Source organism: Mustela nivalis (assembly GCF_964662115.1).
Source record: "Mustela nivalis genome assembly, chromosome: 7".
Taxonomy (NCBI): Eukaryota; Metazoa; Chordata; class Mammalia; order Carnivora; family Mustelidae; genus Mustela; species Mustela nivalis.
In genome coordinates, this window is record NC_139026.1 from 9,815,272 (window position 1) to 9,829,403 (window position 14,132).

The window sequence follows — 14,132 nt, forward strand, 5'->3', positions numbered from 1 at the left end:
TATTTTCTTTTTTCATTGTGTTTGCTAGTCACTCTTCCCCCCCCAGAATGTAAGCTGTGCTCACATCTCCCTTCCAGCCTGTTGAGGAGGGTGGGGGTGGGGGGGTAGGATGACAAAGCACCACAGGTGTCCTTGTGTCCCGTAATCCTCACACAGACCTCAAAGCTGGGTGTTATGCTCCCAGTCCTACAGATGAGAATTCTGAGGCCCTGCGTATGGCTGTGTTTGACCAGTGTCACCACGTGGCCTCCATCACAAGGACCAACGTAAGACCTGAGTCCTTGCCTTCCAAGGACAGAAAATACAAAAACAAAATATGCTGAATTCATTATAAAAACACTGTGATGGGCTGCTGTGGGAGTGGAGGCTGGGTGCTGGGGGGTGAGGTGGGGGGAGGCAGCCCTTTCTGATGAGTTCACATTATAGCTGAGAAGGAGCTAGCTGTAGGAAGTATGTCCAAGCCAAAAGAATCGTTGAGTGCAGAGGTCCTGAGGTCATCAGACTCTGCAAACCTGAGACAGAATCTGAGCTCAAGCTTGGGTCTCTGCACCCAGTATGTGCTTGGTTCCAGAAACGATGATTCTGGGTTTGACTGCTAGCGAAGGGGAAAGCAGGCATCAGAACGGCGAGAGGGTTCACGTGGCTTATGTCTTCAGTCATTACCGTATGTGCACGGGGACAGGGACAGGGGCTCCTATTTTCTGAATCAGAACTAGGCCACATGGTATAGGAAAGATTATTGCCCTGATTTATTAATTGACATAAGTGAGAAGGCTCATGAGGTATTAAAATTCAGCCCTATTTCCCAGTACATTTAGTCCCTTCTCCCTGCGTACATTTAATGAATTATCCTTATTGAGAAGATTGACCTTTGAGGTGGAAGGAAGGATAAATTCAGCGCAGATCTAAAGCCTCTATTACAGAAAAGGATCTAATTGGTTGTTGACAATGAGAGCTGTCCCAGCAAATCTGGATTGCCTGAAATAATGGGACAGTAAACATGTGTTCTCAGGGGACTGGGTCATTTCTTGTGTGTAGAGGGAGAGAGAGGGTTGAGGCCCTTGGGGGAAATGAACTTGTTCATTGAACTTTTCCATGTCCTGGGGGGTTGGACCATGGGTGGGTATCTCTCCTGTGACAGTTTCACTGTCTTCGCTTTGATTCCGTGACAAAGATAACCTGCTACCGGTTATCGACTCACCGGCTGTGTGTGCCAATGACTTGACTTGAAAGTCAAGTGTGCCGTGACTCTTACAAATATATCACATCTCTGAGATGGGGATTCATCTCCCCATTTTGCAGAGGAGGGAACTGAGGCCCAGAGAGGTTAAAGAGGATCACGACTGAGGCTGCAAGTTAGTGGGGAGCTGGGACCAATTTCTGTTTGATTTCTGAAGTTGCGCTGGGACTACACTGCTGATTTCCTCCAAGGTGACTTTATGTGTCAATGTCTCCTGGGGAGCTGCTGAAGGATACAGGCTCCTGGACAACCTCATATTCAGTTCGGACTTGCTGCTGTTGTAGCCCAGGAATTCACGGTCCAAAGTTAGCTGTACCACCCCCTGCTCCCCGGGCCCCCAGCACCGGAGGATCCTCGGATCTGAGATGAGCACATTTAGCGTTACATGGACTCATCCTCAAAAGTCCGACCAGAGGTCATACGGATGATCTCTGCAGCAGAATGGGACCCCGATTCCTGGCCTCCCTCTGCCCCGGCTCATTGTAATATCAACCTTTCCCTGCTTTGGTTCTCAGATGTACCAAGCGAAAGGCACAGTTTCCAGGGACTGAATTGTACATGCCAACCCAGCTGGTAGGGAGGAGGAAAAGGTGGGGGAATGAAGGCTCTAAGCAACCCCGCTTTCCCCCTACACCGGTTTGCAGCTGGCAGGGAGAGCTGGTTTACCGGGGTGTGTGGCCACAGACACCACACTATGACCCTCACCCTATTGGCTGGAAGGAAAGAAGCAACCCAAGAATTCACCAATCGGAAGGCAATATTCAAACATGGCTCTTCTCTAATTGTGGATGGACAGGTGCTTACCATTCAATAATGTGCCCTGGTGGGATTTACATTCTACGAAACCGACAAACCTGTAAATGAACAGTATAATTTCCAATTGGGTGATGCCAGGAAGATGATGCCCCAGGGAGCTGTGAGCTGGCTGCACAGTCATCATCCTTTAGGGTGTCTTCTAAGTGTTGCAGGGGCAGGGGCTGCGGAGGGCCGGGGGGGGGGGGGGCAATGGCGGGGAAACCAGTAATCCTGGTGGCGAACTGAGGGGTGAGAGGGGAGGTGCCCTTGAGCAGGGAACTAAAGTACAAGTGGGAATGCCCTCCCCGAGAGAAGGGGACAGGATGTGGAAGTATGGCTTGGCTGGAGGGAAGGGCATGCAGGGCAGGAGAGAGCAGAGCTCCTTGTGACTTCGGGCAGGGCACTCCACTTTGAGTCGGGACAGCCAGGAGGATTAGAGATAACACGGCGCCACACCTAGCATACAGTAGGCACTCACTAAATGCTAAATGCAAGAAGGCTCTGAACGGTCACTAGTGCTGTTATAGTGGGAGTTCTCCCCCCCACCCTGTTCTATCCCCTAGATTTAGGGTTTGGTTCCTACTCTTTTGTCTTCCCTTTGCCCCAAAGTTTATACCTTCAAGGTATCCGTCTTCACCTCGCCCTCCAGGGCGCTGCATCCCAGTACTTTCGTCTCCCTGCCAGAAAAGGACACGGAGTACAGCAGGAAAGACTTGGATAAGCTCCAAGACAGGACTTCCTTGTCTTTCTGCAGAGTCAAACTGAGGGGAGGAGGGGGGCAGGGCGCATTTCCCACAGAGAGAATTCTGGAGCTGGAGGAAATCTCTGAGATCGTTTATCTAATCCTTGGCAGATAAACCGGACAGTCCGCTACAGAAGAAAGCACAACAAGGGACAGTTGGAAGAAATTCAAAAGAAAAGAACCCGCCATGCAATCAAATTCCAAAGGGCCATCCCTGGTGCATTTCTTGCTGGTACAAAGGCCCAGAGGAATCAGAAGCCTGAAGTTAGGAAGGCTCAAGGAGCAAAGAGGCCATCAGGGCTGCCAAGGAAGCAAAAAAGGCTAAGCAAGTTTCTAAAACAACAGCAATGGCTCCCACGAAGACAGCGACTAAGCAAGAGATTGTGAAGCCTGGGAAGGTTTCTGCATCTTTCCTCCACCGTGGAAAATGCTACATTGGGCTATCAGATTTTTATTTTACTTTATTTATTTTAAGGATTTTATTTATTTATTTGACAGAGAGTGAGAGAGGGAACACAAGCAGGAGGAATGGAAGAGAGAGAAGCAGGCATCCCAATGAGCGGGGAGTCCAGTGCGGGACTCAATCCCAGGATCATGACCTGAGCCGAAGGCAGACGCATAACAACTAAGCCACCGGGGAACCCCTGGATCAGATTTTTAAATAAACATCTGACTATAACTAGGGAAAAAAAGAGGGGGGGTGTTCAGTCCTTTTTTTTTTGACAGGTACCCAGTGTAAGCAACGCGCTTTACATAAGGACAAGGGGAACTCAAGTTTTATGGAGCCTGAAGCTTATAAGACTTTGGAGACCTCATGAAAACAAAAGAATATGAATTGACACATGCAAAATTAGGTATTCATGGAGAGTGAGAAAATAAATTCCTATGAATTTCAAACTTTAAAAAAGCTGATGAATACCATACTTGTAAGATCAGAACAATAAGAAATTTTTACCTAACTACCTGACATGCCACCGTAGTACATTTTTAAAATTTATTTATTTGAGAGAGAGAGTGCGTGCATGAGCAGGGGGAGGGGCAGAAGGAGAGGGAGAAGCAGATTCCCTGCTGGGCAAGGATCCTGAGGGGGGGGGCTCGCTTAGGACCCCGAGGTCACGACCTGAGCTGAAGGCAGATACCCAACTGACTGAGCCACCCAGGCACCCCAACAGTTTTTTTTCCTACAATTTGGGCTGTATGCTCTTCAGAGACCAGTGAATTTTTTTTTTTTTAAGATTTTATTTATTTATTTGACAGAGTGAGAGACACAAGCAGGCAGAGCAGCAGAGGGTGAGGGAGAAGCAGTCTCCCCACTGAGCAGGGAGCCTGATGTGGGGCTCAATCCCAGGACCCTGGGATCATGACCTGAGCTGAAGGCAGTCACTTAACCTACTGAGCCACCAAGGCACTCCGAGTGATTTTGTTACATTTTTTAAAAGATTTTATTTATTTATTTGACAGAGATCACAAGTAGGCAGAGAGGCAGGCAGAGAGAGAGGAAGGGAAGCAGGCTCCCTGCCAAGCAGAGAGCCTGATGCGGGACTTGATCCCAGGATCCTGGGATCATGACCTGAGCCAAAAGCAGGGGCTTTAACCCACTGAGCCACCCAGGCGCCCTATTACATTTTCTATAATGAAAAAGAAAAGTCAGGCATCTAGCCTGTTTGATCAAAAAAGTTTTGTATTTTATTTTTTATTTTATTCTGCTTTTTATAATCTGTTATTGGAAATGTCACATAAATCTTAAATTTCTCATATTTTCAGGCTTGGGGAAGCCTAACTTGGTGTGTGGTTTCGTCAGGAACTGTAAAGTTTGGTCAGAACAAAATGCTTTCTACGCTAAGACACACCTCCACGCGCTGCGTTCTGGAAAACCTTCAGCGTAACACACAAAGGCACTTGTTTGCGCTAGTTACAGGCTTGGGTCCTACAGCAGAGACGTTCTGGTCCATTCGATTGCACAGGATTCCCAACAAAGAAGAAAACAGCGTGTGGTACATTTAGAGTCACACATCACGACATGTCATTGACTGACTGTCTTCCCGACTGTGCGGAGTTCCCTTGTCGCTAGGTGACAGAACGGAGTTCACCGCTTGTCTGAGAACTGGAAGTGTTTTCCGTAGACCACCTGCTGGTCTGTACTATGCAGACCTCGGTTCTCCCACATTCTTCCTGCTTCGGGTGCCTGGGGTATAGTCTTGGTGACAGAGTGATGGGACCTCTTTCCCTGCACCTTTTTGTCAGGACACCAGCTGGATCAGCAGAGGGGGGATGGTATTCGTGACGGCTGAATTTCTGGAGACTTTGGCTGTCTGCGCTGGGGCAGGGAGCCATCACCTAACTGTTCCTGGCAGTGACTGTCAGCTTTATCATAATAACCCACTAACACTCCAACTAAAGCCATATTCAACTCGGCCTCCCATGGCTGGACCTCAAGGTAGACCCAGCCTCTAGAGAGAGAAAATTGTTTTAGTGATATGGAACAATTTCCGAGACAAATCGTTAAGAGAATAAAACCAAGATACGGGACAGTAGGTATGGCAGGCTCCGACTTGAGAGGCATGGAGCGTCACTCTGGAAGGAAACTCGAGAATGGTGTTCTCCTCTGGGTGGCCCTGGGAATTTTCGTAAGGAACACTTGCTTTTTCCCTGTCGAACCGTTTCGAGCTCTACGAAGTATTTTCTAAATCACGTGCATGTCATAAATTCTCATTTTTCTAATATAGATGCTTAGCAATTGATAAGCTAATTTTTTTGTTAACTTACTTTATTCTTTTGAAAATATTTCAGGGGCGCCTGGGTGGCTGAGTGGATTAAAGCCTCTGCCTTTCGCTCAGATCATGATCCCAGGGTTCTGGGATTGAGCCCCACATCGGGCTCTCTGCTCAGCGAGGAGCCTGCTTCCTCCTCTCTCTCTGCCTGCTTCTCTGCCTATTTGTGATCTCTGTCTGTCAAATAACTAAATAAAATTAAATCTTAAAAAAATATGTATTTCATTTATTTATTTGACACAGAGAGAGAGAGCACACGCAGGAGGAGCAGCAGGCAGAGGGAGAGGGAGAAGCAGGCTCCCTGCTGAGCTACGTGGGGCTCAGTCCCAGGACCCTGAGATCATGACCTGAGCCAAAGGTAGATGCTTACCCCCACCACCCCACTTTTTTTTTTTTTTTTTTTTTTTTTTTCTAATTGAGACTGTTCTCTTAGTGGCCACCAGGAGGAGGCAAATGCTTTCTCTCTCCTGGAGAGAGGCGATCCCTTTCACAGCTTCCTAAAAACACAGTGGCTCTGCTCTGTGGCTGGACCCCAGACTCCAGGAAGGGCCTCAGGAGGAAAATAACTGAAAGAAGTTGCCATCATGAACTCCAGGCAAGCTCTGATTTTAAAATAGTTCTGTCGTGGGGCTCCCATCTGGCTTAGCTGGTGGAGTGGGCAACTCTTGATCTCGGGGTTATGAGTTCAAGCCCTGCATTGGGTGTAGGCATTACATAAAAATAAAATCTTAAAAAAATAGCTCTAGGGGTGTATAATTCACATACTAAAAAACTCAGCCACTTAAAGTGTACAGTTCAATTTTTTTTTTTTTTTTGTAAATTGCATTGTTAATTTTAAAAAACTGTAGCAAAATTGGGATGCCTGGATGGCTCGGTCAGTTAGGTGTCTGACTCTTCATTTTAGGTCATGATCTCAGGGGTCATGAGATGGAGCCTGGGGGTAGAGGCTGCTTAAGATTCTCTCTTTCCGGGTGCCTGGGTGGCTCAGTGGGTTAAAGCCTCTGCCTTCTCCTCAGGTCATGATCCTAGGGTCCTGGGATCCAGCCATCGGGCTCTCTGCTCAGCAGGGAGCCTGCTTCCCTTCCTCTCTCTCTGCTTGCCTCTCTGCCTACTTGTGATCTCTGTCTGTCAAATAAATAAATAAAATTTTAAAAAAATATTCTTTCCCTCTGAGCGCTGGGCACACCCGCCCTCCCCCCTAGCTGCACGGCTCGTGCACGTGCACACTCTCTCAAACAAACAAACAAAAAATCATAGCAAAATACCTATAACATAAAAATTTCCATTTTAACTATTTAAGTGCATAACTCAGTGGCAGTAATCGCATTCACAATGTTGCGCAACGTCCCCATCTATTTCCAAAACTTTTTTTATCGCTCCAGATAGAAACTCTGTGTTCATCAGATAGTAACTCCCCAGCCCCAGCCCCCCCATACCCGCTTATGCCCTTTCTGTCTCTATGGATTTATCTATGACAGAGACTTCATCAAAGTGGAATCATGCGATGTGTGGCTTCTCGTGTCTTCCTTCCTTCACTTCATCCACGTGGCGGCGTGGATTGGCTTCTTGTTCCTTTTTAAGGCTGAATATTGTTCCATCGTGGGAGCATGGCCCGTCCTGTTTATGCATCTACCCGCTGACGGATGCTGGGCTGTTTCCATCTTCTGTGTGTTGTGACTGACGTTGCTGTAAACAGGAGTGTACACGGATCTGTTCAAGTCCTTGTCCATCCCTTTTGACCCTACCTAGGAGTCAAACTGTTGGGTCACGTGGTAATCCTACTTTGAGCTTTTTGAGGAACGGTCAAACTGTTTTCCGTAATGGCTGCATGCTTTTACATTCCTACCTGCAATGAATCGGGGTTGAAACCTTGATTTTTCTTTTCTTTCTTTTTCTTTCACTTATTCTTTCTTTCTTTCTTTCTTTCTTTCTTTTTTTAAAAGTAAGCTCTACACCCAGCGTGGAGCCCAGAGCAGGACTTGAACTCACGACCCTAAGATCAAGACCTGAGCTGTGATCAAGAGTCAGATGTTTGACTGACTGAGCCACCCAGATGCCCCCAAAACTTAAAGGGTTGCCTCCGTGGCTTGCAGGGAAATGGACAGACTCCAGTGAGCTGAGGGTGAAGTCCCTTATCCTCTTTGCAAATCAGTTTCTGGGGGCGGGGCCCAGGGTGACCAAGGGAGGGGAGACCAGGGAGGAGGGGCTGGGAAGCCTCTAGAATTCTGCTGAGGGGAGGGGCACTCAGGACTGCCAGCCGCTGAGAGGTGGGTGGCCATGGCAGGGCAGAGTGGCAGAGGGAGAAACCAATACCCAGAGAGACCCCTGGACATTGAGCTGGAGAGTCATTGCTCCCAACTCCTCTCCGTGCAGCTGGGGAGACTGAGGGTGGGGGCTGTCATGGGTTGGGATGAGAGGATGATTGTAGCCAGAGTGCTTGCTCTGTGGAGGCCCCAGAGTGCCTCACGGTAAATGTGATGATGCCGGCGAGGGAGAGTGTGGGAGCCACCCGGTAAATGCCAGCCGTCAGCTACTGGTGACAGAAGAGTCGTAGTAGTGGAGGTCCTACCACGTGCCAGACTCTATAGTGAAGCCCATCACGTGTGTTCTCCTGTTTAGCCCCATGGCAATACTGGGAAATAGAAATCTCCAAAACGACTTTCCAAGGGCGCCAGTGGGGCTCAGACACCAGACTCTTGATTTTGGCTCAGGTCCTGATCTCAGGGTCCGGAGATCAGCCCCGGGTAACGCTCTGGGCTCAGGGTAGACCCTGCTTGAGATTCTCTCTCTCCCCCTGCCCCTCCCCCGTCACTCTCTCTCTCAAATAAATAAATACAATCTTTTTTTTTTTTTTTTAAGATTCTATTTATTTATTTATTTGACAGAGAGATCACAAGTAGGCAGAGAGGCAGACAGAGAGAGAGGGTGAAGCAGGCTTCCTGCTGAGCAGAGAGCCGGATGGGGGGCTCGATCTCAGGACCCTGAGATCATGACCTGAGCTGAAGGCAGAGGCTTAACCCACTAAGCCACCCAGGCGCCCCAGTAAACGCAATCTTAAAAAAATAATAATAAAATGACTTTCCTGGCAGGGAAACTGAGGCCACCTGGCCTGGCCAAGGTCACGCAGTAAGGGGGGGGAGCCAGGATTTGAGGATGACGTCATTCCACTGACGCCCCCCACCCCCCGCAGCTCTTCTGGACTTGGGGTCTCCATCCTCACTGCTCTTCTCTAGCCTTGTGCCAGCGGCCTCTGGTCTCCTGCAGGGCCTCTGGGAGTTGGACAGGGGCCCATTACAGCTCTGGGCGGTGGCTCTCTGAATTGTGATGTTGACTCATAGAAGTATTATGGGTCCCAGTTTCCATCCCCACTTTAAAGAGAGAGGGCCAGACTCTGAAATGGGTATTTCCCCCAAGGACTTCACCAGCCCCTGGAATCCTGCAGCATCTACTCTGATTCTGGGATGCAAGATGGTGACGGATGTTGACTCAATAAGAGGGAGGTCTTTCTCGTGGCTTCCGGAGCTCAAGGTGGACCAGAGGCCTTGGGAGGGAGTGGGCTTCCTCTGCTGTTTACTAAAACAGGGCAGATAAAGGCCCCTTCCCCTTCCCTCACCCACACAAAGACCGCCCATCTGCCCCGAGGCAGAGAGAGTCCTGCCCTTGAGTTTGCCAGGACAGGGGTGGGGAGCAGGATGGGAATGTCAGTTTGGGGCTATTTCTGTCCCCCACAGATCTGCTCCATCAGCTGTGTGATAAGGGACATCAAAGCAGACCATTGTCCGCAGGAAGACGGAGTGGCCCCGGGAGGAGCAGTGGGACTCAGGGCTGGGGTCTCCCCTCCGCCAGGAAGAGCACTACAGGACCACCTAAGGACAGAAACAGTTTGATATACTTGCTTAATTTCTAGAGAGACGTTCTCTATGGACATGTTCCTCTTGCCACTTACATGAAACACAACCCAGCACATGATGGCCTCCTCTGTAAATCTCCCCAGCACTGTCTGGGCATAGGGAGGTGTTACCCTGACAGGGAGCCTTCCTAGTCCAAAGGGCCTGGGTAATAAGTTGGGGGGCAGGGAGGGAAGTGATGGGGCCATGCGTCCCTAGAATGGAGCTTCTTCAAATTCCCCCACTTCTGGACTCTCTGATGAGGGCTTCTGCTGCCAATCCACCATCCAGCCACCCATCCACCATCCAGGCACCCACCTTTTTTTTTTCTTTTTTAAAGATTTTATTTATTTGAGAGAGAGAATGAAAGAGAGAGAGCATGAGGTGGGGAGGGTCAGAGGGAGAAGCAGACTCCCCACTGAGCAGGGAGCCTGATGCGGGACTCGATCTGGGACTCCAGGATCATGATCTGAGCCCAAGACAGCCGCCCAACCAACTGAGCCACCCAGGCACCCCAATTTTTTTTTTAACTTAAATTCAACACCCACCCACCTTGGGGCTGAGATGGATATGATAAGTTCCATCCAAGAGCTGGGGAAGAGTTCTAGGTAGAGGCAACAGCCAGGACAAAGGCTTGAGGCTGGAATGAGCTTGGTGAATTCAAGGGTCAGCCTGGCCGGGGGGGACATGGGAGGTCACATGAGGCTCCAAGGTGGAAATAGGTCTCATCAGCCAAGAGGGGAGTTAGGATTTTGTTCTAAATGCCGGAAGAAGCTACTGGAGGGTTTAGTGCAGGAGGCTGGGGTGTTGTCACTTAGATTTATAAAGATCCCAGTGGGTGGCTAAGGTTGTGGGGCAAGAGTGGAGGACACGGCGAGACCTGGGATGCCTGGGTGGCTCAGTGGGTCAAGCGTCTGCCTTCAGCTCAGGTCATGATCCCAGGGTCCTGGGGTTGAGCCATGCGTCGGGCTCCTTGCTCAGTGGGAACCTGCTTCTCCCTCTGCCTGCCACTCCCTCTGCCTGTGCTCTCTCTCTGTGTCAAATGAATAAATTAAATCTTAAAAAAAAAAAAAAGAAAAAGTGGAGGACGGGTTGGGGGTACAGCTAAGTGACTGTGGCCCATTCCCTCCTACCACTTCTCCAAAATCCTTCCTTCTTCGAGGTCCCTCCCCAATTCCAGGTGAGGTGAGGATGACCCCAGGGCTCCAGGGGACCTCAGCGGTCCTGGAGGGATGTGAGCCAGGCCTGCGGCCAGGTCTAGCCAGCAGCTGGGGCTCAGAGTGGAGCCACAGAAACTGGGGTCAGGTTAAATAAGGAAGATCCCTGAGGCAGATGAGGCAAGAACCCAGTGGAAGTCTCTTGAAGGACGGACGGATGGGCGGCTGTTTGGTGCTAGAGCAGCAGGGCTAGACATCTACTCTGGCAGCCCTAACGTCCAAGTCGTCGTCCCAAGAGATAACATTCAATACCAGCAAATGCTTATCTAACACTGAATTTGGCTCAGCACTGTGTTTAGCATTTCATGCATATTCTCCTTTAAGATTCATATCTACCCAGTCAGGTGTGACCCCCTGAGGTGTGACAGTTCCCATTTTACAGATGGACAAACTGAAGCCCAGAGAGGTTGCGTGACTTGCCCAAGGTCACACAGCTATAGACCAGCCTCCCTGTGCCTGAGGCTAACACACCTGAAGAAAGACCGAGGCTAGGAGGGTTTTAATCTCCATGGGGATTGCAAAGCATAGATCATGAGCCCCAGCTCTGTCTGGGAGACGGGGCCCCCAACGGATTCGATATTTGTGTATGGTACATCTGGCTGTCACCAGCATCTTTCTTCTCATGCCCCATGCTCCTGTCCAGGATCCCGGGCTCTGGCAGAATGGACACTGGCTTCCCAAGGAGAACTGTCCTCCCAGGGGGCAGGGGAAGGAGTGTGCACACCCCCCACCGTCCGTGGCTGGTGGGGGCTGCTCGCTCCAGATTCACCCGAGCTTCTGCTCTGTCCACTCTCCTGGGCTCTGAGGTCATCAGTACAGGTGGAACCATTCCAGGAATCCTCCCAAAGGAAGGAAGATACCAGTTTATTTATCTTTTTAGCATCTAGGAATGTGCCCCACATGCCATGTAAGTTTTTAAATTAAATTAAAAAAAACATTCTCCCAGTCCCCCCGTGAAGAAGGCGCTCGTAGCTCCGTCTCACAGATGAAGAAGCCGAGGCTCAGAGTGACTCGCCATGGCTCCTCGGCTCGTAGGTGACACTTGACAGGTTCCCATTCGATGCCCAGAGCTCGGGGCTTCTGTTCCCTCTGCCCTGTTCCCTCTGCCATCTGAAGGAGGCTGTTGGGGTGGAGAGGAGCCGGAAGAGAAGCAGGAAGAAGACCAAGGATGCGTTGGGCTGTTTGTTCTTTGGGAGGAGCAGGACAGGAGAGGAGATAGGCCGGGATCTCACAGACCTCAGGACCAAAGTCCCCCAACAGCAAAAGGCCAGTGGGCAGCAGTCCCCAGAACCCCACGGGACTGGCTCCCACCGTGGGCACGGCAGACCCCGTGCTGTGAACCCAGCAGCCTTCGGAGGCTCACCGGAAGGTTTCCATTTCTTATAAAATCGGAAAAAAATGAACTTTCAGGTTGAAAAAAGTGTGGGTGTTCTGGGTGTTTTTATTTTTTTAATTGAGGAATAGTTGACATATCACACAGTGTTAGTTCCAGGTACACAAGAGAAGGATTTGACATCCGTGTTTGTGGAGAAGTGACCACCGCCTACCATCGCCACCGCGTGTCCCTGTTTTGTTTCTCTTGGCTTTTTCTCGTGATGAGGACTTTTCAGACCTATTCTGTTAGCAGCTTTCAAATATGCTAGAGTATACTTACGCATAGTCACCATGTGTACCTCCCGTGACTTCTTTATTTTATAACTGAAAGTTTATACCTTCTGACCCCTTCATCTGTTTCGCCCATCCCTGAGAAAATGTTTAATATATAACGTTAATTTTTTTTGGGGGGGGGAGACAGGCAGAGGGGGAGGGAGAGACAATCTCCAGCAGATCCCTGCTCAGCACAGAGCCCCCCATGGGGCTCGATCTCACAACCCTGAGATCACAACCTGAGCTGAAATCCAGAGTCAGGTTGTAACATACAGTGTTAAGTTGGTTTCCGGTGTGTTAATATAGAAACACTGACACATTCATTGAGTGCAGTGGAAATGACAATAGGTGTGTGTGTTTATGTATGTGTACATGAAAATACACGTAGTTACTGCAGGAAGAGGCCCACGAAGGCCGAAGTACCCTGGACTCACAGAAGTCATAACGGGGCCCTAGGGGGTTGTCAGAACATTCTCACAGGCCTGAGGTCTGAGACTGAGGGTCCATACGCAGCTGCCAGGTGTGGGTGTGTGTCAGGGGGTACATTACCCACCTCACAGCCAACACAAGGGGGGCACTGCACTCCTGGTCCTAAAAACAAATAATATCCGTTAACTATTAACCAAACTCCAGGCGTTATCTCCGTTAATCTTTTTAACACTTTTGTTCTCATTTTACAGAGGAAGAGATCGATCTGAGAGGTTAAGTAACTGGGCCCGAGGTCACACAGCTGGCAAGTGGCAGAACCAGGATTCCATTGGTTCCATATTGCCCTCTCAAGGACATCCGAGGACCCCTTCCGCCCCAGGAGTCTGGAACTTTCTGCAGCCTTCCGCCGGAGGTGGGGGGGGTAATTAATTGTTTTCTGGTTGTTTCCTGTGCTCAAGCTTGTCTCCCTGCTGAAGCTTGATCTCTTTATTTATTTAAAAGATTTCATTTATTTATTTGACAGACAGAGATCACAAGTAGGCAGAGAAGCAGGCAGAGAGAGAGGAGGAAGCAGGCTCCCTGCTGAGCAGAGAGCCCGATGCGGGGCTCTGTCCCAGGACCCCGAGATCATGACCTAGGCCGAAGAGAGAGGCTCAACCCACTGAGCCACCCAGGCGCCCCCAGTCCGCTGTGTTTTGAATAAAGTCGTAGGTGCCTGTGTTCCAGGATGGAGACCCTGTGTGGCCAGCTTGGAGATGTCCTTCTCGGCACCCCGGAGGTGCCCACACGAGCAGCTTTGCTGTGGTTCATCCTCAGTGTTGCCTCTTAGAGCAGCACCCCCGGAACTGTGACCTTTGATGGCCTTATGATGGTTCGTTTGCTTAGCAAATGTGAATGTAGCCAACTCTGATTTGTGATATTTTATTTTCCAACCGTTCCCCAGTGATGATGGTGGTGGTGAGTCTCTCTTCCGTAGGTCAGTCCCCAAATAGTTATTAAGCATGTACTGAGTTCTGAGAACACATTCTGGTGGTCTGGCTTCGGTTCAAGGTAACACTGGGATCATGAGCAGAACATCTTGAAACTTCTGAGACGTGGGGCGCCTGGGTGGCTCAGTGGGTTAAGCGTCTGCCTTTGGCTCAGGTCATGATCTCAGGGTCCTGGGATCGAGCGCCGCATTGGGCTCCCTCCATGGCGGGGAGCCTGCTTCTCCCTTTCCCTCCGCTCGCCCCCTACTGCTCATTCTTTCTCTCTCTCTCAAATAAAGAGATAAAATCTTTAAAAAAAATTTTCTGAGAAGTGGTCAAGGAGGCAGCGAGGGAAATATATAGCTTCAAATACATTAGCATCCCGGGGTCCTGGGATCGAGCCCCGCATGGGGCTCTCTGCTCAGCAGGGAGCCTG